General features: G+C 42.3%; 1 protein-coding gene across 3 annotated transcripts in view; it reads right to left on the reverse strand.

Moving 5' to 3' along the window:
• The window catches only part of gse1b (Gse1 coiled-coil protein b), a 162,099-nt gene that overhangs the window by 34,413 nt on the left and 103,618 nt on the right, over positions 1-24,068 (reverse strand). Inside the window, exon 1 of one of the 3 annotated variants that reach the window (XM_030719520.1) lies at positions 8,179-8,361. The exons of the other annotated variants lie outside the window; for them this stretch is intronic. The gene's annotated coding sequence lies outside the window, so the exon portion shown is untranslated. Of the gene's footprint in view, positions 1-8,178; positions 8,362-24,068 lie in introns of those variants that run through there. 3 annotated transcript variants of the gene reach the window in all.

Genomic DNA, 24,068 nt, shown 5'->3' on the forward strand with positions numbered 1-24,068 from the left:
CTTCTGGGTTGTGGTTGCCTAATTAGCACTGCAAGTGCTCTGCATGGGCCCTGACTCCCAAGCGGCACCACCGCACACACAAGCAGACACACATAGAGAAAGACATGCACACAGCACCCACTTGACTTTCCATAGCTATTGCTGAGAGTTGGCCTGTTGTAATCTTGTAATTGGTATAATTGTGTGCGTTCCTGCTTGTGCATGTGTGTCCAAATGTGTGGATGTTGTATGGTTTGATGAGTGAACCCCTCTCCTCTAGGCGAGCAGGAATAAGACAACCCGATGTCACCATGGCCAAATCTTTTTTGAGCAGCCACAGAAACAAGGTTTTGCCAGAGAGCTCAGACTTGTGGTGTCCTTGATTATCTCAAGCACTTGACAAGTACACCATTTGTAGAACAATTATTTATTAAAAACGTGATTTTAATATTTCACAACAACCGAGAGTCAATCCAGATAAATCATGATGGCCCTTGCGATGCTTAAATTTAAAATTAAACATTTTCAGGTAGGATTACAATGAATTTTAGCATTGCTTGGTTATTAGCTGGACCAGTGAAATGTGTGCTTTAAGATTAGGCCCACAAAGAATGCAAAATGAATGAGAACTCTTTCAAAAGTACATGTGCATGCTCTATCTAGTTAGGACAGAGAATATCTAAGGATCTTTAAGATTAAAGCTAGAACACAGTTACACAACCTTATGATTGAGCTGAAACATTTATTCAATTGTTACTTGGTTATTTAATTAAAAGAAAAACAGCTAGCAACATCTATTTCAACAATTTCAGTCATGCAACAGTTTCTCGAGTTCCAGGTTCTCAAATTAGGTTCTCTCTCTTTTTTTAATTAAATGTATTAAACGTTGGGTTTTAGAAATTGCATTATTTGCATTTTTTTTTTTTTAATATGAATTTTAAAAATTCTCCATGAGAAGAAATTATTCTTAGTTGTAGTTAGGGTTGAAAGTGGAGTAAGGCGTTCAAATTCATAACACTTTTTGTTAAATGTAAACATCTGTATCTGTCCTTGCCGTGGTGCAGTGCATGGAAACAAAAAAAAAAAAAAACTGATCGGCTCGCACCGATACACAGATTTTGTGGCACAGGATGTCTGAAGGAGCAATGAAGTGTGCTGGTGCTGAGTACATCAAAATGATCTTACTCAAAATTTAAGAGTCACTTAACAACTTAACATCCTCAAGGAGCAGCAAAAGCGTTGATTGCCAAAATCCACACATTCATGAGATTGATTACTTTGGGAAAGCCACGCAATAATGTGCCCTCCCGTGGAAATCATATCAATCGGCGACAAAGGGAAACACATATGGTTGATGTGAAACTTAGATATAAACAGAAATACAAAAAGAACAGTTCCCAAAATGGATACCCTTTTAGTTATGCAAATACCAGCCAGATAAAATAAGTCTAGCTGGCAACTAGATTCTCAGTGAAAGCACGTTTAACACGGCAACTGTGGCCTCCACCAACACAGGCATGCAGCTCTGTCCATGAGCTGATTAAAACACTTGGCCACAAAATTGCTTCACTTCTTCAGGCACATATCTGACCTTGTGCTCATACACAATGAGACATGCTAACAAACAGACACATACAATATGACAGTCAGCTGATAAAGCAGATATCTCAGAGACGGAGGAAAAGACAGAAATGAAGAAAACAAGAGAGGCAAACAGTCATGTTGAAGAGAGGTGGAAGCAGACACAGACAGCGATGATGATGTGATAGCAGAAGAAAAGGCCTTTGTCGAAGAGTAGCCCTTAGCACAAAGCTGGGTTATAGTGTGACCGGAGAAAGCACAAGATGGACAGACACACTATGTGAATTGTGCTGAGGTACACACACACACACACACACACACCAAAAAATGGTTAATGAAAGAGGCCCTATTTGGTGAGGGCAATAGTCAAGTATGGTCAGTATTGAGTGTGTGTATGATTCGCTTATCTGCTGCTCTCATGCTGCCTGTGTTATGTTTATTTGGCCAGTGCTTATCAGGCCCTGGGGTATGACAACGACAGCAGCAAACATGAGCTACACAAACATATACATACAATCAAAAGAGGTAGTTTGGTCTGCTCAATGTAGCAAGACTGGCTTGTGTGAATGAAAATGTTTTCTTTTTTTATCATAAGCCTCAGGCAGTCAAATCTAAGCTGAAGCTTCAGAGTACAAAGTTGAGACTGTGACAAAGTTGCTGGTAATTACTCCACAGCTGAACACTGCGCTCTGTTGTCTAAATGAAATCACGATGGATACCAAAGCAGCATGTCTCCAATGCAGTTCAGGAAATGGCTCTCGAAACATGGGACTCAACTGCAGTGGAGAGCAGTGTGACTCACCTTGCATCTATCAAGATGTTTGAAAAATAAAATCCAGAAAAATGTGAGACTAAACCGGGAAAGCAACAATTTAAGCTTCAATCAAGCTAGCTCAAAGTGAATATAAGGGTTGCCAGTTAAGTAAAGTAAAATATGGTAAACTCAGACTATGTATAAAAGATTAGTGGCGCCTCTTGATCTAAAAACTGAAGCCACTGCAGAAATGCTTTAAACCTGCATTCTTCCAATGGCCAGTACAGGAAACACCCCTCTGGTTGCAAACAGAAAACACAGATTAAAGACTGTATATAAGTCCATATTTCTCTCCCTTGATTTATTACCTAGCTAAAGACTTTCCTAATAACTTTATGCTCCCAATCTCTACTTCCAAATTTCAATTAAAACAGCATAATGTTCATTGTGTAAGTTATGGTCCCATACAGAATAATACAGATGATAAAGCAGGATATGATTTAGTATGTGGCCACACTGAGGTTGATAAATAGCCATTGTATGAGCGTGCTGTGTCCTCTTTTTCTCAGATGTACTCACTCATTACACCCAGTTTTAAAATAAATACACAAGTTGAGGCTTCAAAATGGGACTTTACAAACCAATGTGTGCCATTGTGGCCATCTTTTATATAGAAACCATAGTTTAATTTGAGGTGAAGCTGCACAGAATATGTGCATCTTATACGTGAACAGCAGCAAAAATCCAGTGAGGTAACTTGTGTCACAGTGATAAACACCCATTCTTACAGATGAACGTATCGTACTGAAAAATAAAAGAGAGAGTATGTATATCAAAAATACCTTGACATAAACGTCTGTGTTTAACAAAGTATTCTGATTAAGTAACCCTAGGTGCAACCTATGACCTGCTGCCATTTTTACCTCTTATATCTGAGATCTACATAGAATATATTTTTTAAGCCACGTGAAGACACGTTATGCAATGTGAATAACCCACATTACAAGGACTTGAGTCTACAAATTGAGGCCAAGATTCTCATTTAAACGCTCATAGTCATACCTACTTGCCATCAGTGTAAAACCTGTATGTATTTTAATGCACTTATATAAGGTAGTTTTTAAACTGCGTGCAGCCTTCTTGATCTAGTACTGTTACTGAAGTCCTTTGTTTTTATGTACAAATAACTGTCTAGCCTGATAATAATGTGGTGTGTCACAAGGCGTGTGAGTGCGCCACGCTGTATGACAAGCCCTTAATATCTTTAAAAGCATGTATTAACCTCTCACGTACATACACACTTATCATATTAATAAAATTAAGTGATGTTTAACAGCAATGCTGGATAACAAGACCCGCATACATTATAGAGCAGGTTTGGCTTGCTCTCATACCCTGAGCGTATACACACACACCTACACACACACACACACACCTACACACACACACACACACACACACACACACACACACACACACACACACACACACACACACACACACACACACACAGTAACACAGAGCTGTATTAATGGAAATAAGGAAGAAAAGTTATAAGCCTGAGAAAAAAGGATAACAGACCCAGGAAGCTTTTGGCTCTCTAATTTTACTACTTCTTTCTCTACCTGTGGAACTGTCTGTCTGCCTGGTCCTTCACCCAACATCCCATCTGTGTTCCCTTCAGATAAATACTTTATGACCTGTTTGTTCAGCTGTCTTCACTGGTCATCACATTTACAGCTTACCTTTACTGCTGTTTTTTTAAACACCAAATAGGAGATTCTTAGACAGACAATCAAACACCCCAACTCTATGCATCCCAAAAGGGAAAAGCCATCAAACCAAGGTTAGCACTACAAAATCTAAGACATGCCCCATGAGAGGTCTAGCTAGGAAGACAGAAGGGCAAAGACACGGGGAGGGAAAGACAGAGAAGGAAAAGAAACATGACAGAAGGTATGTAGAGAAAATGGGGAAAAAACCCTCAATTTCCAAAGCATCCCTACATTGGTCTTCTCTTCCAGCATAGAGCCAGACCACAGAGAAACCCAGCCCTGTCACACAAAGAGAGTGGTGTGTGCACCCACATTTTCATACCACCTAAGGACATTGTTGTAATGCTAGTAAAAGCCAAGCCTCGCCCAGTAAAACACATCCCATTCTCTGTAATTGGGAACTATGTAAACCCATGCAAAGGCCTCTCTACAGTCTGTGCTATTCAAAGCTATCAATGTGGGCTGTTGATAAGAAAATGCAAAGTGGGTCACCTTTAACTCCAGGCTCCTTGTGTAAACAGTACAGGAAGCTGCTTGGGACTCTCCTAATCACTCTCTAAACAGAGCCAGGTGCTGTTGCCACAGACAAACTGTCACCAACACTCTGCTCAACACAGCTGCTGTCTAGCCCCCAGACACTCACAGCACTGCAGGCTACCACAGGATGACAAACAGCACAACGACACCTGAAAACATGCCAACCTCGTATAAGTGCTCGCACAGTGTAAAGCTTCAAGAACTTTTAAATGGCAGATTACAACTGAAAAAAAAAATTCTGTTCCTCAGAGCAAGATTTGCATAAGTAATCTTCTTATCATGTGCTGAACCATCAGAGACATGTAAGTCTGTGACAAGAGAGGATAAATCCAGCCAAAGTGAGCTAACTCACTTCTGCCAACGAGGCTATATGTGTTCCTGTTTCTTAGCATATCATATCTTGCTAAGACTTCATTTTCATGAAATTTGGTAGACAAACACTTTTTAGTGTCTCAGAATGTTACCGGACAAAGTTTTTGTTAATTATTGCACGAGGTGCTCAATACCTCATTTAAAACAAGCAGAAAATCTTCATTATCAGCAGGTGCTCGTTCTCCCAAACTAGGCCAGGCACAGTAGCTGTTTGCCAGATGAGGGAACAAATTGCATCACATAGAGAAGTTGCATTATGGTTAAATTTAAGTATGCATACTTCTTTTTACTTAATGATAATGCATACAGTGTAAAGTGGTGTCTGTGTAAACAGTGTGTAAACAGTATCAAGTAGACAGGCAAAAACTATTAATGCACAAAACAGCCGTCACAATGTCTTATAAGTTGTTTTTATTTTTATATAAAAATTAAAAACAACAGGTACATTTAAGCAGCAGCCACATTTTTAACCACCTTAAGTATGAAATAATCCCAACTGCAGCCTCCATCTACTTTTTCAAACAAAGAGGAGCTGAAAATACTTCAGTTTTTGGAAGTAGAGTTGGAAAATTATACATGAATATCAAAGTGCCAAGCCTGCACATCCATGTCTTGCATGTCTGAACACCCATTACAGTGACCTCTATGCAGTTTTTGATCGCTGTTCTGGCCATTGGAATCAAATAGAGACATGACAGTAAAAACCCTCATAATTGTCTCTGTGAAATCACTACTTGGGGCTTTATTTTAAAAGTGCACAATTTGCAGTCCCACTGTAACAACAGACATCCCTAAATAAACAAAGGCGAGATTAGATTCTCTCGCCAGCTGAAGGACAGGTTTCGTAGTCGGGAGAAAACACGGGACATCGTTCAGTCTGCTCTCTGTCTACATCCATATGAATGAGGTTCGTTTTGAAATGAAGATCAGGTCTGTCCAAATGAGCATTACTCATTTGTAAATAAGGAGCACAACTCCTTATTTACAAACTGATAACAAAAGAAAAACGTGCAACAATCACGGGGGCCGAAAACATAGGTTGAGAATTGTCGCAAAGCAAATATGGCAACATATCAGAAGCCATTACAGTGAGAGAGGAGTACCCATGAAAGAAAAAACAAAGCGACAAAAAGTATGGTGACCTAGCTAGAATGTTTTGGATTAATTTTTGTGGCTGATAATACCCATCAGATAATAAAAGTAGCAGTCTGCATCATTGTTTCCAAGATTATTCTCGTAGGGGACCTAAAACATTGGTGTAGTGTGGGTGCAAATGTAGATAAATTCACATGACAACTTAATAATCTGTCTATACCCTCGATGTTACACTCGAAGATAAAAGCATACATCTTCAAAACATTTTGTGATTAAGAATGGTCGATTCAAATATATTGTGCTGAAAGGCATATTATCAGAGGCAGCGAGAGCTGAAACTGTGACAGCAGTCTAATACGAACTGGCCAAATGACAGGTTGAGCATATGTTCATGAGGAGGATTTCCCGTATGAAAGATGTATTAGTGAAGTGGTGACACTGGCCATCAGAGGTAAAGATGTCAGCTATAGGCTCACATTAACTGAACCTTAAGATAAATCATAAAAGCACCTAGGCAGCACACATATCTGGCATATGGCATAATCTGGATCAATATTTTGACACATACACAGCGACTGACAACCGTAAAATACAGTTACACTATTATTTTGTGTACTCTACATGAAGCATGAATGATAAGCAAAATACCGGGAACAACAGCATTTCCTTTTGTATTCTAGTGTCAACTGATGTGTCCCCTCATTAACCTTTAATTGTCTAATAGCTTGCTTTTTTGTGCTTTCCCCTGCTGTAAGCCATTTCTGGCTCTTCTTGTGCGGGAAGCCAGGCTGTACTCATGCCAGTTATAATAAGTAATGAATTAAACGTCACAGAATTATGCCAGAAATGACAGCAGTGTCATGACAGAGGGATACCTATCTCCACCACCAGTCAGCAGCTATTAAAGACAGCAGGAGGACAGTCACTATAAAAACTATAACCCCCCCCCCCCCAAGGCTCTAATTCCCTGCTCTTGCAGTTATGGCAAAACCTTATCAGCAGCAGTTAAAACACACAACAAGGCTCCTTCTGGCTACAGATAAACTCAACCCGCCGCACAATGTGTGCAGTAAAGCCTGTTGCTTCACCGCTGTGTTTGTAGGCCGTGTTTTAAACCCAGGTTGTGTGACGAGTGTGACGAGCGTAAAGAGCGGCGCGTCTGTTTGTGTGCGTTCCCTGCAGAAGCAGCTATGGGCCAAAAGAGAAGTGAAGGAGCGCGTGGGAGGTGATTCAAGACGGTCCACCTGCCACGCGCACGAGTGCGTACGTACACACACACACACACACACACACACACACACACACACACACACACACACACACACACACACACACACACACACACGGTCAGATCCTCCAGCCCGAGAGAACCAAAATGTTCAAGATGTGTAACAGTCACATTTAGAGGAAATGCCCCCAGAAGGAACACAGAAAAGATAACAGCTGTGAAGGAGCTAACCTAACCTACGATTTAATTCAATTCAATACAGTCTTAAGCAGGCTAAAGAGTCTGTGTCAAAAGGGTCCAAAGAGAACGTAAATGGCTTAACTCGAGAACCTTAGGCTGCGCTTTAATGGGCTAATAACAACAGTGAATCGGTAACAATGTTACAAGAAGTTCATTTGAGGGGGTGGGGGTCGCCTGCTATTCTTTTCAGACTTTGGAGGTAATGTGCACTTTAAAACACGATTATATTAAAGTCCTGAACAACTGGGCAAGGGCACATAACTACTGACTGATATTAAAGCCTAAATGGCCGCGTGAGCGCACCGGAGTGACTCCTTTCTTTCTCTTTCTGTTGCACTGACTCTCTCTTGTCTTTTTCACACATTAGCACGCACACACAAAAGCACGCGCGCGCACACCCGCGAAGGCCACACACACACTCACACACACACACACACACACACACACACACATAGACACACACGGACTCGGCACCGACCTTCGAAAAAAAATTATAAAACTAGCACCCGTTTCCTCGATATAGTAACGACTTCCTCAACAAACCCTCGCCGTATGCTCGCTCGTTTTTACACAAACAACCCCCAGGTCTAAAAACAGATTTACACAAAATCACTCACCGCAAACAAGTATGGGCTAGTCCAGTGTTTATAAATCGGTACAAAAAAAAAAAAAAAAATCTCCCTCCGTTAACAGTAAAAACGTTGATCCATCCTCCGTCGAGAACACAGACTGTGCACTTTTATTGTCACGCAGGAAGCTCCGACGCCTAGCGAGGCCACAGCGACGGAGCACAGCAGAGCAGAGAGCCGGAGAGAGGCGGCCGGCTGCCGGGAGCCGAGAGGTGGAGCTTCCTCCCCGGCGGGGGCCGGACCACAGTACACAGAAAGACTGGCAAGTCGGAGGGGGGCGGGGGTAGAAGCACCTGCTCCCTCCCCGTCACGCCCCCCCAGTCAACAGGGCTGACCTCGCATAGTCATCCCAGTGGGATAACAACGCACGTTAGAGTCCTGACCAGGATGCAGACAGTTAAGACTACTTCCTGTTCAATTAAAACGAATTATTTCAATTTTCATTTCGTATGTAGTATGTAACCTGCCCAGGGTGTTCCCCACCTTTCACCCTATGGCAGCAGGGAGAGGCTCCAGACCCCCCTCCCCTCTCCCACCCCGGCGATCCTGAATTGGGTAAACGGAAGAAAAGGGATGGATGGATTATGTATGTGTGTATGTGTATACAATATCTATTATCATTGTATTACTTTATTAGCTTACTTACAACAGTATATGATACTGTATTATCGTGGTCATGGGTACTCACGAAACACCTTGACTTCAGCTATATCAATCTTAAATGTAATCATATACTCAGATATCACTGCTCATTTGTTTTGTATGATAACAATGTACAGTAGGTAATTTTAAAAATGACAGTAATTCCAGCAAGTGTCCACAAGGGGACAGCCGACCACAAAAAGCACACAGAAGCCTCGGCTAAAAGCCTTTACCCCGTCTGGCTTATCAATGGTTTTACTGTGGATTAGATACCAGCGACTGCACAGGCTGTAAAATCAAAGCCATACGTGTAAACAGTAAAGACAGGGTGTTCTCACGATGCCAAGGATGAAACTAAGGATTAAGCAGGTGATGGCTGGGGAGGGGAGAGGTTTGAGGCCCCTTTTGTACATTGTAGTGTACACTGCTAATTGCGGGATGCACTGGATCAAATGCAAGCTTAATTCCGCATTGTATGTCTCCTGCCCGAAGCTCATTTCTGTGTGCTGATAAACGGCACAGCACAACAGACAAAAGCAATAACCCATCACACACAGGGTGCTCAGTCAGGCAGCATGACACCCCACCCCACACATGCGTGCGCGCGTGCATTTGGGCACCACATGTCACGTCTTTCATCCAAGTGATAGTGTATCCTTCGCCTCTATTTGACCTGTAAGAGGAAGTGCGAGAGCAGGTAGCCGAGGTATCCTGCCTAACAATGCAGCATGGAGACTTCAGCCTTTGATGTGCCTGCTGTCTGTTCATGTGACAGCTCTGTAGACACTGTAAGGATCCCCTCTTCTGTTTAATTAGTCAAATAGACATTTGGGCATTAAATATGTATTTGCTGAGTCATAAATGTTTAGTCAATTGATATTTTTACGTTTTTTTGTTTTCTTTTAAATCAGTAATCACTTACGAGCTATTAGTCTAGTAATTTCTGGTGATTAGTCTGCTATTAGGAATGAATGAGTCATTATTAGAAAATAATCTCTGGCATCACAATTATATTCATAAATATTTTGTTCTGTAATAAGAACCAGATACCTCAGTGTGACTGCAATAATCAGTGAGAGAACAAATGCATCATTTAATACATTTGTAAAGAAAAACAGTTTCTTAATAATGCTTTTAGTCACAGGCCAACCTATTAGAGACATACAGAGGCTCATTTAGATTCACAGTTTAGGAAACTACAGGATTTTACATATGCACAAGCTGGAAATTCAGCTTTTATAGTGCTTCCGTCCGATCCACTGCATGTTAATACAAAGCTGCTGCATTTAGTACACAGTGTAATTAACTTGTGCCCAAAAGAGTGTGAAAACATCTTCAAAATGCTCGCCCCATTTCAAAATTCCACCAAGTGGTAAAACATTTATGTTTTTATCGACAGCTTCTGGTGCGCATGAATACTTTCAAAGATACACATTTGCACTGTGGGTCTCCCACAATGAGCCTTTGCTTAATTACTATGTCTCTCCCAGCTGCAGGTGTACTGCTGTATAACTGTGGGAGTCTACAGGGCATTTCTGTTCTCCTCCTTTCCTCTTTCGCCAGCCTTTCTTCTTAACCTCCTGCACCTTCTTCCTTTGATACTAAACATCCACCATTCCTACCATCCCTCACTGATCAGACTACTTGCCAGTTCACATACTCGCTCCTAACATCGCCTCCTCCACCTCCACATTTTCTCTACAGCCTTTACTTTCCTATGCACTACTTCTCCTGTTCTCCTCTCTCCGGCTCCCCATTTTGCTTTCTCCCTCTCTGCCTCTGTCTGTCTCTCTCTCACTCTCTCAGCAGCAGACCTGGCCTTAGGCATCGTTAGCTTAATTTAATAAAGGGGCTTAAGCTTTTGAGAGGCTTTTGAAGGATCTGACTGCTGTTACATTCATTACAATCTATCAGCCACAAGAGACACAGCCTTGTTGCATGGCTGAGAAAGGGATCAAGTGTGTGTGTGTGTGTGTGTGTCTGAACATGTGTGAGTATGCCAGTAAGGTTGCCATAATTTTGGTAGTAATTATTAGAGCTATGATGGAATCACACACCTTTGTGAACTCTCACTTCACCTCTTGTCTACATAGTAAAGTGCCTGCCTGTATGCATATGTTTGGTGAAGAGCGGCGTCTGATCAAAGAACTGCCTACCACTAAAAAATGCGTGCACGCTTTCCTTCCCTTCAGCATCTGAAAAAAAAAAAAAAATGTTTCTTCACCTCCTTTTTGAACTCCCTCAGTCCTCTCAATGACAAGCGGCACAGACTCCTCCCACCTCCTGCTTCGCCTCCATCAAGCTGACGACAAGTGGCAGCTCTTTTAGACTTCGCCATAGGGAGACACAGTCAGAGTGGACGGGTTGGAAAAGACTTCAGCAACCCCTGTGGACACTGTGCCTGGGTCCCCTTTTACACTGAGCTTAATATCCAGACTATACTAGGCTTCGCCTCCTACCTCCATCACCCACACAAAACCTTAGCGAACCAGCAATCTCAGCAAGCACAAAAGATGCAGGAGAAAATCATCAGGCTTTGCATATGTCCGTGCATGTACGAGCATATGTGCCTGTGCGAGTGAGGGCTGCAGGGCATATGCTATACCTCTGGGGTGTGTGTTCCACATTCTTCTAAGCTAGATATTAAATTAAGGTGAGAGATGTAATTAACATGCAGATCAGATGCCACAGTGAAGACAGAAGGGGTCTTTCAGTCAGTGACATGTTAGGCAAGAAAGAGAGAGTGATGGATGGAATGACAGACAGGAAAAGGGAGAAAAACAGCATGTCCCGCATTATTTTCCTCAGTTACTGACCTGCTATCATCACTGTGTTACCACAAAAGCAGAAAGAAAGTAGACAGCAGCAACTAATGATTATTTTACCAAGTAATTATTTTCTTGATTAATTGAACGATTGGTTGCTCTATAACATCATTTCAACAATTTGCAAATTACATGTAAATGATTTTTTTAGGCAAATTAATGAACAGAATAGTGAGTTCCCCTCTGTGAGTAGAAGCTTTATTGATTTAAGATTTGTTTGTTTTTTCTGTAATCCAAAGTGTAGACCTTGAGGGAGTAAATTTATTTATATAGATAAAGATATATGGAGTGAACAATATGATGCAGTTAATACAAGATGAAACGAAATTGTGGAACCTAAATCATCATATTTTCAACATTTAGTTCATGTTTTTTGTGTTTTCTGAAAAACCTGAAAAAATGACTTAGGGCATTATTTTAGGAGGGTGACAATATCATATTGTGAAAAAGTAAATTTTTTAAAAGTACACTGTTGCATATTTCTTCTTTTGCCTGCATTTTAAAAATGGCTTAACTAACTTTCAGACAGCACAAGTCTAAACTGCATGAATGTTATGACATATTAATGTAGGCTGTGCTATGTATAGCTGATCAACCAGTCTTGGAAGCAATGTCATAAAAACATGGAAAAAAAAAACAAAAAACCCTCCAACCAAATTAAAAGAATGAGAATGTCCTGAAACGCAATAACATGAGAAAAAAAAAAATCTGCTGTTGTAGTTAGAAAACTCTGACATCATGCATTATGCGTAACTTGATTGACTCTCCAATCTTGAGGATGAGGCAAATTTCTATATATGGCTCAAGTCACTGCTGGGGTACATCTGAATGAATCCATGAGGACCTACACCATTTAATTAGTGATATAGGCCCAGCTGATTTTTGCTTACCTTGCCTAACCCAGACCCTGGCCTCATAACAAAATACTGCCACTTATGCATACACATTTGTCAATTAGAAATGCAAGGGAAGAACCGTCTTTAGGCCTGTGTGTGCTGGAGAAGACTTTAATGAGATTAGGGGAGGGGTGCACAGTAATCTCTTTTACGTTTACTTTACATGGCTGTAAATATTCTGCTTATCTGCTCCGCCCCTTATCATACACCCATGCACGCAGCATGCTGTGGTTCCAAAGGCTCACTGTTAACGCACAGTAGAAAAGACAGCGAAATAAATTAGTGAACACTAACGAATGCATTTCTATATGTGGAAGAGACATCAATTCAAACAGGAAGTAGGGAGGCGGTGTGTAGCGCGAGCATGCTCTGCTGTGTTCTCTCCTCACTCCCCTTCTCTCTGGGTGTCTGTGTATGTGTGTGTGTGAGCAACAGGGGAGTGTGGTGAGGCCTATTAACAGACGAAGTGGTAATAGGCAGGGGGAGCCAGGATGTGTCTAAGCCACTGACCTGCCCATTAGCTCTCTCCACTCCGCTAAGCCCTCACATCGATCACCCAGCCACACATCATTGATCTGGAAAACCAGGCACGAGCGCACCACTCAGACATACCCTCCGTTTCTCAAGCCTCTCTTTTGCGGTGTGTGTGTATGAGGAACAGAGACGGATGATGTGCCTGCGTGTGTGGGAGGGGGGTTCTAAATGTGTGTGACTTTCTACATGTGCAGTAACCCGTGCACTCTTGTGTGGTTTATCTTTATGGATGTTAGACAGGCCCCCAGGTCTGGGTGGACATACACATGCACACACACCTTTCATTAAATATGCAAAAGGGCAAAGGAATTTAAAAGCCTGCTGTTATATCATTCTCCAATTATTCAAATATATTCCACCTTCCCACCCCTCTGCTGTGATATAATTAACAATGTACACTCCTCTATTAACCACACTGGCATAAGCTAATTGTCAGCTGTCATTTTGAATGTTGAGAGCACACAGACACCTTAAACCCTTATGCACACTGCCCACACAAACCAGACAAGCAAAAACATATAGTGTATATGTTCATAGAATTATGTGAATATGTATTTCTATACTTAGTATACCTCCATTTCTTATAGAGCAGGATGCAGGCCCTGCTCTAAATGCAGCAGAAGTTAATAAGAGCTGAATGTTTATGGGTAATACCTCAGCTGCTAATTAGATCAAATTGTTCCCACCTCACTGTTATTGTAGATATGAAGGCTCACTGCCTGTTCCTTTCAATTTGGCAGCAGACAGAGGTACCAGAATATTTATTTTATGATAAAGTGAGAAAGCAACAAAAAGAGAAGGATGAAGGCAAAACACCAGGTTAAAGAAATTACCATTTTACTGTGATATTTACAGCAGAAGGGAATAATAGAGGGGGAGGGGGTTACAGAGAGAGGGCGGGGGGAGCATCCAAATAGAAAGTGTGGAAAGGAAAGAGTTGGGATCAGTACAGATGGAGACATGCATGCATGTCAGGCAGCAGCAGATGTGCTTGTGTGTTTCAGTGATGAAAGCAAGAGGAAATAATAATTAATAAATAGGAAGATAGAAGAGGTGCACAGTGAAGAATTGTGTCTGAGCCCTTTTTACATATACAAACATGAACTAGCATCTTGTAAATTTATGCAAATGCATTCTAGCAGACAACACAGCAATCACTGGTACTATAGCACTGTAGGTTGCAATACAATAAGAAAAAAAAACCACAAAACAGTGATATAGAGCTTTTAGCTCAGAATACTTTATTCGGAGCTTTGATGTGTCACTGAGTTTGAAATGACCCCTTCCTTTTAGTTTGTAAGGATTTAAATGTAAGAATTATGTATAGGAAATATGGCCCATTTGAATTACAGAAGAGTGCGAGCCCTCTGTCTAATTACAAATTCTTTTGTGACTTGTGTATCACTTTTTAAAAGCAATATAACCCACTAAAAGCCTGGATCTTTTTTCATTATCCCCACCCTCTTGCACGCACCCACTCCCCTTTCCTCTCACCCACCCCTGTAAACTCGTGTACCCTCAAACAGATGGCACAGGGATGATGAAAGCCAAACCAGTTATTTATCTAATTATGACTTACCACTTAACAGCATAATCTCCCCCTGCAATTGTTAGGTATACAAATAGAGGTGATTAAGGGGGTTATGCAAATCTAAACAAAATGCCTATAGTGGTGTTAGCAGAGGCAAACCAGCATGTTCACTTGAATGATCCTAACATAAACATGCTGCTAAGTTTTTAAGTGCTTTTTCTCAGATTTTTTACAGCGTACATGTCCACAAATGTATAGTATGCTATGATATACAGAGCAGTAAATGTACAGGAAATGAATAAAGGGAGAGCGATTTGGCAAAAGCCAGGGTGAGTTCAAGCCCATGCTAATAGGGTAATTGCATTGATTTCCATTTAGCTGCACTCTCTGATGTTATTTACAGCATTTAGCCCAGCAAACAAGGCCTTTCTCTCTGCTCCCAGTTCGCTTTTAACCAGCTGTGACATGCTGTCAACCCCTTTTCCTCTGGCCTCCGTCCCCTTCACCCTTTTCACAACTGCCAAAACAGCCAAATACATTATTAGGCCATTAATACCAGTCATGCTTACACATCCCTCCACTCCCTCCCTCCTGCCTGATTCATTCCAGTATTGCAGTTCCTCCCTCCCTCTCGCTTCTCCTCTCAGGCCTGCTGGCACGGCCGCTGAGCTGCTTTGAAGTGCCCTTGTTTATCCATTCAGTCTGAGATGTGGTTGTGCTTGGTGTGAGGTGGTCAGAGGCCTTTTTCCCCCACCCTCAATGGACCAAATGTCAAGGTCTTCCAAGCGTTAAAGTCAAATCACGATTCTCACTCAAGGTGTTCTGGAGGCTCCCATCGCAGCTGAGATGCACCTCCTCAAAAAGTTTAGGTAATAGCTGGAGCAAGAACTGCTCGTGCTTCTCTCCGGTTTCCTCTCTTGTATATATCTAAAACAAGTATTGATACCAGATAGCAAAGTGTTAAAGTTCAAGAAAGCCTAGTCTTGTTTTCATAATGCTAGGCAAAGCACTCCTGTGCGGATACGTGTACTGCTGTAATTCTCATTCTCCCAGCAAACTGGATAAGAAAATGCAAACATGATAATGGTGTTTCGTGGCAGATGACGGATTAAGTTCAGTCAGCCTATAGGAGTCTGTCTTCTCTCACCTGTCTCATTTGTCTCACACAATAGACTTAGTACATGAGGAAATGAGAGAGCGTGAGAAAGAGGTTCGCACTTTATTAGCATGCAGCAGACAGAGCATTGTATTAGCACTGTATTAATGTGGTGGTCACGTCTGGGACACAGACAGACTGCATTAAGCTCATCATCCCTCTTCTGCACACATCAAGGACTCAACCAAGACCTGAAAGCTACCACAGTAGTTAAAGAGCAACAGGATTTGTGGAACATCTCCAGCCACTGATTTGTGCGCCTTAACAGTGAGGCAGGACATGCGGTTGCTATGTTATGAGCATAATGTACATAAGAGTGTTCTGTGCTTTCAAGGTGAACATATGTGTTCTGAATCTTGTATTCGCATGGAGCCTCTTCACTTCATTCATTTACAAGGACTGTGTAGGTGGCATAGTGGTTTCATATTAACACCACAGATACACTGGTGTGCGTGCTGTACATATATATGAGTGGAACATATGACATTAGAGTTGATCCAAAGCGCAGTGCAGTATCATCAGTTCCCACATATTTTGCCGTTCCCTCTCCCCGTATGTAGCAATGTTAGCAGGGTAGCAGAGCTCCGAGGCAAGTGCATCTGCATTCAATTTCACAAGGGCAGGGAAAGATCAAGACTACCAGCGATCATCCACTGAACACGCTGCGTGCAGGTGTTGCAGCCTTTTCTCGGTAAATTAAAGATGTTATAGTCGAAGACAGAGGTAATAAAAGACAAATTTCTTTCTGCTTGCTCTTTCCCTCACTCTTTACCACCTCTTATTATTTCACTGAATATTGAAGGCCTATTAGCATCTACCTCTACCAGTTTGCTTTCCTTACGTCTCCCTTTGAGACACTGAATTAACTTAGTGGATAGTCATATCAACCCTTTATTGTGCTTTATAAAGAGACACAAGGGCTATGCTGGAGCACCAATCATCATGTCCCGCTGCTGTAAGGCCAGCTATGAGTGCTTTCACAAAGAAAAACAAGCACGCCTCTAAATGGTGTTTTTGAATCATAGCAAGTGAATGTTAAGATTATTACTTTACAATTTATGTAGGCATGTTTTTCTCCCTTCCCTCCATTACTTTCTTTCTCCCTGGGGTTCAAACAGCAAAAGTGAGCACCCTACTATAAGACGATAAGGAAGGCTAAGGCGCTTCTATCCTTGCAGAACACACACACTCAGAGGGATAAGCTATGGACTAGCACGGATCCTTGATACACATAAACATGGAGAAGCAGACGTTACAAAGCACAAGCTCTCATCTCACTGCTAAGCAAGCAGGGAAAGGAGGGAGGGAAGATGAGGAGGGAATGAAAGGATTTAGTCTTCATCTGTGGATGAACATGCCATCTCCTCCTCCCTGTTAGCACAGATTCCCTTGCTTCCTTTTGCCTCTAATTGCCAATTCAGCCCTCCTTTCAGCTCTGTCAGTCTGCCCTCAAAACACCCACTGTCTTTGGACAACTGGGTTACTGATGACTGATACATGAGTGTTTGGTAACACTTTACATTCCAAAGCAACATAAGCTATGGCTATGAACATTGGAAACACATTCCTTAAGCCAAGCACACGCTTCACACTCCTCCGACACACTTTCTTTGCATGCAGATGGTGTGTGTTTAAAGCCAGCAGGGCAAGGCCACGCATGCAAGTGTATCTGCGATGTGTGTGTAAATGTGTGAGCGTACTTGTCTGCGTATGTGAGTGCTTGACGTCTCACCTGGGGGACGAGAAATTAACACAAGCAAATTTTACAGCGTTCATTCCCATTTTGCTGGTAACAAGACCATCTGCTAACCATACTGCCCCACACAGGGAGGGGAAAAAAAAAAGGAGAAGTGGGCTGCACGGAAATCACTCCCACAATCCCTTTCTCCCCCTCTCTCTCTCTCTAGCTGCATCCGAGCCACACTCTCTCCAGCACGGTGAGGGGCAGAGATAACACCTCAAGGCCATGGTGTTGCTGCCAGCCTTTAAACCGCTTCGTCTCCCTCTGCCCTGCTCTCTGTGGTTTTCTTGATGAAAGAGAGGAGGCAGATCAGAGGAAAACATGGCAGTCCAAACACTTGTATCTGCGGCCAAGGCTAAAACCAGAGCACAGAGTCACTGCCCCTTCACCATCCACCTACAGCACAGGCTTGTGGACACCCACATACACATGCAAACACCTCTTCTAATTTTTTTTTTTTTTTTTTTTTTTTTTTGGTTAATGGACACTTATGATATATAAAATACTACATGACTGCACCAACACCAGCATGAAATGATTTATGTGCACATGTATATGTGTATTAGGATAAAGATGGGCTCCAGTGAGCTGTTACAAACCCTCTCTGACAGCGGCTTAACAAGGGCACTGCCTTTTGGCTCTTGCATATGTGTCGGTGTTGAGCAGCCAAAACACAAACACCCTGATTAATAAACGCTCAAATACATGGGAAATGCATATCTGCGCAAACAATTTCTGTTCACCACGTTATATATGTCCAATTTTGATCCACTGACGTCTATAATGACAAAATCAATCTCCTTGCTTTCCAGTACCTGAAGGAGTAATGCTACTTTTTAGTAAACCTCTTGGAAGTGTTTTGTTCACAGCCGATAATGACAGAGGAAAATAGGGAGAGAGGGAGTGAGAGGAATACACTGATCTAATTAGCAGCTAGTTAGCAGCAAAACAGTTGAGTCCAATTAGGAGGTGTGTTGTAGCGTATGTAGTGAAGAGTTTAAATGCTATCCTGATTATCAACAATGTTTATTTGTTCTTCTACCAGGAGAGACACTTAGTGCATCTGACTGATGGATTTAGACAAACCGGGTGAAGCGAGGAGCAAGTGTTTATTTTAGACAGAGGGTGAGTTAAACAACTCTGTGTGCGCGCATGTGTGAGTGTTATGTGTCTGTTAGAGGTTTGAAGGGTTGCAGAGTGAGTAAACATTTGCGCTCGCATGCGCATCTTGATTATAAGAGGGTACACTTGGACTCCTCATTACTATCCAAAATCTTAAAGAGACCATTTCCAGCAGCCCCAAACTCAGCTTCACTGCCACATACCACACCCCGCCTCTCTTTCTCTCTTGCTCACCCTCCCTTCCTTTTGGCAGAGTCTCCCCCTGCCGGCAGGTGCACACTCCGGTGGCAGCCAAAGTGCCAACCTGCCCTCCATATGCCCGCCTCCGCAGTGCCAGCTTACTCTTGCCACTCCCCACCAGGATTCAGCTGGCCAGCCCTCCCCAAATCTGTTCCCACTCCCCAATACTCACCCTCCCTCACAGCCATCAGTATCCACCCCTAGACATTCTTCAAACACACACACACACACACTCGCACACACACACACACACATACACCCAACCTCCCCTTGTCTAGCACAAAGACATGAAGTACTTTTGGCAGCCTGCTCACATTCACTTGTCTTATCTTTCCTTGTGCTTCATCTTCCCCCTTTAGCCCTTTTCTCACCTTACACTCTGCGTTACTCTGACCTTCATCTGCTCTACTCCCCCCTCCTGAGCATCCCTTAGCCCGTCGCACTCTTTTTTTTTGAGACCTCCCTTGACATAGTGTCGAGAGACTGGAGCAGACACTCACAGAACAAGGAGCCAGGCCACATCAATCAGCGCAGGAGCGTATGACGACTGTGTGTCAGATCGATGCATCATCCTTCAACCGGTTGCACTCTGGGATTTATAGAGGAAGCCGCTCCCAGACCAGCGTTGTAGGGAAACTCTTACTCCTAGCAAGTTCCTCTGGTTTGTATTGTTCTCAAGGCACCAATGCATGGTGTGAGTGTTTGAAACGAAGCATGTTTATGTGTCTCCACTCACTTAGAACTGCTGGTATAACCTTGTCTGACCATTCAGCTTGTTCAGTTTTCCCTAAGGATGTGAAACCACCCCCATACCCTCTGACACCGAGCAACCAAAGAAACACAAGTCAACACATGAACACACAAACACAGCACCCAAAGGGTTCAATGTGAGACGATGAGATATATAAAAAATCCTCAGTCCCTTTTTTTGTTGTCATCAAAAAGAAAAGAAAAGAAAAGAAAAGAAAAGAAAAGAAAAGACAAAAGGCATCACTTCTCAAACACATACCATTCAACCACATGGACAAACAACAGCACAGTACGTGAGATTTATACCCAGCTATAGCTGCTGTGCTATTTATTTTGTGGGCCCTGTAAGGCTTCTATAAACACAGAATGATGGAGCGGTAATCCTGTGCCCTCTCCTCATTACTTCTCCTGCTGAGGAAGTCATCTGACCGGCCCCGAGCCATCTATTCAGGTCACAACCATCATCTATCATCCATCATCTAGTCTTTCCCCATCTCTCTGTCGCACACTCAGTCACACACAAATTCAGTGTGTGACATTAGTTTTAATATGGCACTTTAGACTCTGTCAGTGACCACTTATCCGATGCCAAACCACCGTCTGAGAACGACAGAGAGCAAAGAACAGAGTAAGTAAGAAAAGGTATGGACGGGGACAGGAGAGGACAGACAAAGACAGAGAGAAAAAGGAAAGTGAGAAAAAAGAGAGACCTTGCCCTGAGTTATCTCCCGTCTTTAACGGGATGTGATGAGCCCTCGTCATTCTCTTAATCTATCTCCCATGATTCAATTCCATTTCCTGTGTGCCGAGAGGCTGGCAGCATGGCACCAATCAGACACACAAAGAAGCACACACTCACAAACACAATCCAAACAGGAAAAAAACACTGCAAGAAAAACAAGAGACAGAGGTTATTCATTCACTACAGCATTTAATGTACCACACTGCACGTCCTGCTGATTCACTGAGGTCATTGGCTGTTCATTCTTAACCCTTCCAACACTCACATATGGTGACACAGGCACGTACCCTGGACCCTAGAGATTTTTCTTGGGGGGGGGGGGGGCACTGACACCCCACATAACACCTGGCTAAGAGGAGGGGTACTGAACAGCATATGCACAGAAACCTGGTAGCAGATACTCATCTAACAGGAAAGTGAAAAAACACAATATTGCAAACTGCATCCAGAGAAAGTAGCTGTGTGTCTGTACAAGGAGGACAAATAACTGACTGAACAAAGAGAAGGGACTGAAATGGCCAAATTACATTTTCTTCATTTCTTGCCATAAGTGAAGGGGTTTGCTTTGATGGTTAAGCTCTGAAATCCCATCGGCTAATGATTGGAACGCTGTCAGCTTAAAAGGCTGCCCTCACCCACCACAAGAAACATATACAATGATACACACAAATACACACTGCTCTACAGAGCTTCAGAGTAGAAAAATAGCAGTTTCTTTATTACCCTCTCTCTGGGTGGTACGGCTCTCTCTTTTCCCCGTCCTCTTCCTCATAAATCTTAGCCTCACACACTCCTAATTACCACAGGAAGTGAGGGAGGATTACCCTACTTCTCCCTCTAACATCATCGATCTCCTTTTTTGTGCTTGCTCCTCTACCGACCATTTATTTATGGTGCAGTTAAAAGGGCAGGGAACATATGAGATCATTGACATTTGTCACTTCTCAGGTGTGAGTATATTTGTTACTGTGTCGCCGTGGAAAGGAGGGAGTTCATGTTTATTCAAATTGTTAAGTGTGAGGACCTGATTGCTCAGATTGGAGTAGCGAGCAGGTGGTCTGCCAGGGAGGAAGCGCACAAAATATAACTGCACTGCAGAAGAGGATCATCTGGCAGCAGATACAGCCTATCCACTGTCAGTCTGTCTGTTTATCTGTGTGCGAGGAAGGTGATGCAACTACTTGCATCACCCTCCTGATTTATGGTATAGTTTAAAAATACAGATTCAATTAAAAAAAGGAAAAAAAAAAAAAACCTATCTGTGCTGCCAAAATGTCTTTTTCTTAAAATTCACAAGTAGCATTTGCAGGAAAACTTTGGTTAGACATTTTGTGTTGATTTTGATATCTACTGTACATGTTCCAGGGGTTAAAGCAAGGAATCATCAACTCTAACCTTCTGAAGTCAGTTGTGTCCAACATGGTGTTATAGTGCACGCTCTGTCAACAGTCATGTAAAGTGCTTGTGCAAGGAGTCAAGTCTGTGCTGCAGGTCAAAATCAATAAAAGGTTCTAACCTTAAAAAAAAAAAAAAAAAAAAAAATCATATACACTCTTTCCCTTCATACCTGCCTCCATCAGGCGGGCTGTCTGTCTGTCTGTCATCACAATATGCTCTGGGAGAAGTGACTAATCCAAAACATTTTTTTTAGTCACCTGCCATTAGGTGGAGAGTTATCACTGCACACGCTTCATAAACCACACATGTAAATATAATCTGTTCAGTTAAGTAAAATTCATTTTATTTATTAGTCATAGTCTAACTCAAAATATCTCTCTCCTATAGGTTTTCTTAACCTAGTTTTAAAAAAAAGCTCAACATGGCTCCAACACCTGGATACAATTATTGTAGCTCAATAAACTGCAAAACTAGGAAACTTTGAGTCCTTCTGCGTGTGTTTCTGTTTCTTTATTTGACCGGATTTTATGAACGTGATAAGGTTGCAGCCATGCAGGATACATTAATGGAACTTTGCAGTTGTGTAGTCTGGATGAGTTTGAAGATGGGACTGTTCTGACACATGAGTACTGAGTAACAGACATGGAAAGTAGGGTGTGTGCGTGTCCCGTTATTACAGAAGACACCTGCTGAAGTGGTAACTACCACAAAGGCAGTTTGGAGTGCTGGGGCAGGTGTTTATATGTCTGTCTGTGGAAAGGTCTTATCAACACGGCAACATCACGACCACAGAAGATGCAGTCACAAAACTTTACAAGGTGAGTGCTCCCATGAAAATCCAGTCTCAATACAGTCTCTACTTTCCATTTCTCTCACAAATTAAATTTGCTCAAATATTGCTTCCTCAGAACGCCACTCAGTCATTCTATTACTACATTCTAACAAATCAATTAGACAACTAGCCTCAATGACAGAAGCATTACCTCCATGTATTCCACGCCCATTCTCTTTGCATTCTAGTAATTCCAGCAGTCAGATGGTGGGCCGCTTACAAGCTACTCTCCACTCTGCTACCTAATGCAACTCATCTGAGTGCTTGTAAGTGAAAATAAATACCATCTATGTGCCCGTGTGTCATTGTATAATGATGTGCATCCATGAGCGTCTGTAAGCATGTCTGTCTGTGTGAACCCAGCGTCATCAGATGCAGGCAGGGTTTAATTAGAATTCTCTGTAGTCTAATTTGATTAGTGGAGGCAAAGGAAGATGAAGGAAATTAGATATCAGCTATTTCTGCTGCTGGAATAATGTTTCACCAAAGACGTGACAGCACGCACGCACATACACGCACGTACACACGTTCAAACCTCAAAATATGAGTGAGCCCACATGCTTATTGCCCTCACATTCCACTTGGGGGACGTGCCAGTTCACAGTGACTTAACCCAAAAGAGCAGAGGTGAGCGGCCACCATGGACGCCGAGTGTTTGATGGGAATTCATACTGAGTGTGACGTAGAAAACCTGCCAAGCAATATCCCTGCATACACACAGTGCTGGAGAAAAAAAAAAGATTTACCATCCCACTACTGCTTCTATATGTGCAATCCACAGCCTCGGAGGAGCAGAACAAACAAATCTACACACAACACAACACATTACACAAACAGCATTGCAGCTCCCTGATGCCAAACTGACAAAGACTACCGGAGGGAAAATAAAGAACGAGAGAGAACTGACAGCAGTCCATAAATCATAGTTGCAACTGTAATATCAGTGAAGCCCTCATTACCCCCCGTGCACCTGTTAGCACACCAAATGTCTGTTAGAAAAGTGTGTAAGGGTTTTGTGTGTGTGTGTGTGTGTGTGTGTTCACGTCTGCCAAGGGAGCTAAATTTCCTGTCAGAGATAATACACTAAAAAAATACTCCAATATTAGGAAGGTTTAGAAAAAGTTTTAGTTGGATTGGTTCAATTTTATTATCAGCCAATTAATGAAGTTAATAGGTTACTATTTTTGGAAATTTTAAAACACACAACATGAGACCTCAACTTGTTGAGTTTGCACTTCAATTTTTGCACAAACTAAACAGATGAGATGTCCCCCCCCCCTTGATTCTCATCCCAAAGCAGAAAGCATTAAGCCATTTTTTTCAAGTACATCGCTGGAGTGTTAGCACGTTTTAGCAGGGGGACGCCGCCTGTACACCGCCTTTAAGGTACTCTGTTAAATACATAAATGTGTGTATTTCCGGAGCTCCAACGACACTGTCACTGGTGGTGGCTTGTATCCAAAGAGAAA

Source organism: Archocentrus centrarchus, chromosome 3, assembly GCF_007364275.1.
Source record: "Archocentrus centrarchus isolate MPI-CPG fArcCen1 chromosome 3, fArcCen1, whole genome shotgun sequence".
Classification (NCBI taxonomy): domain Eukaryota; kingdom Metazoa; phylum Chordata; class Actinopteri; order Cichliformes; family Cichlidae; genus Archocentrus; species Archocentrus centrarchus.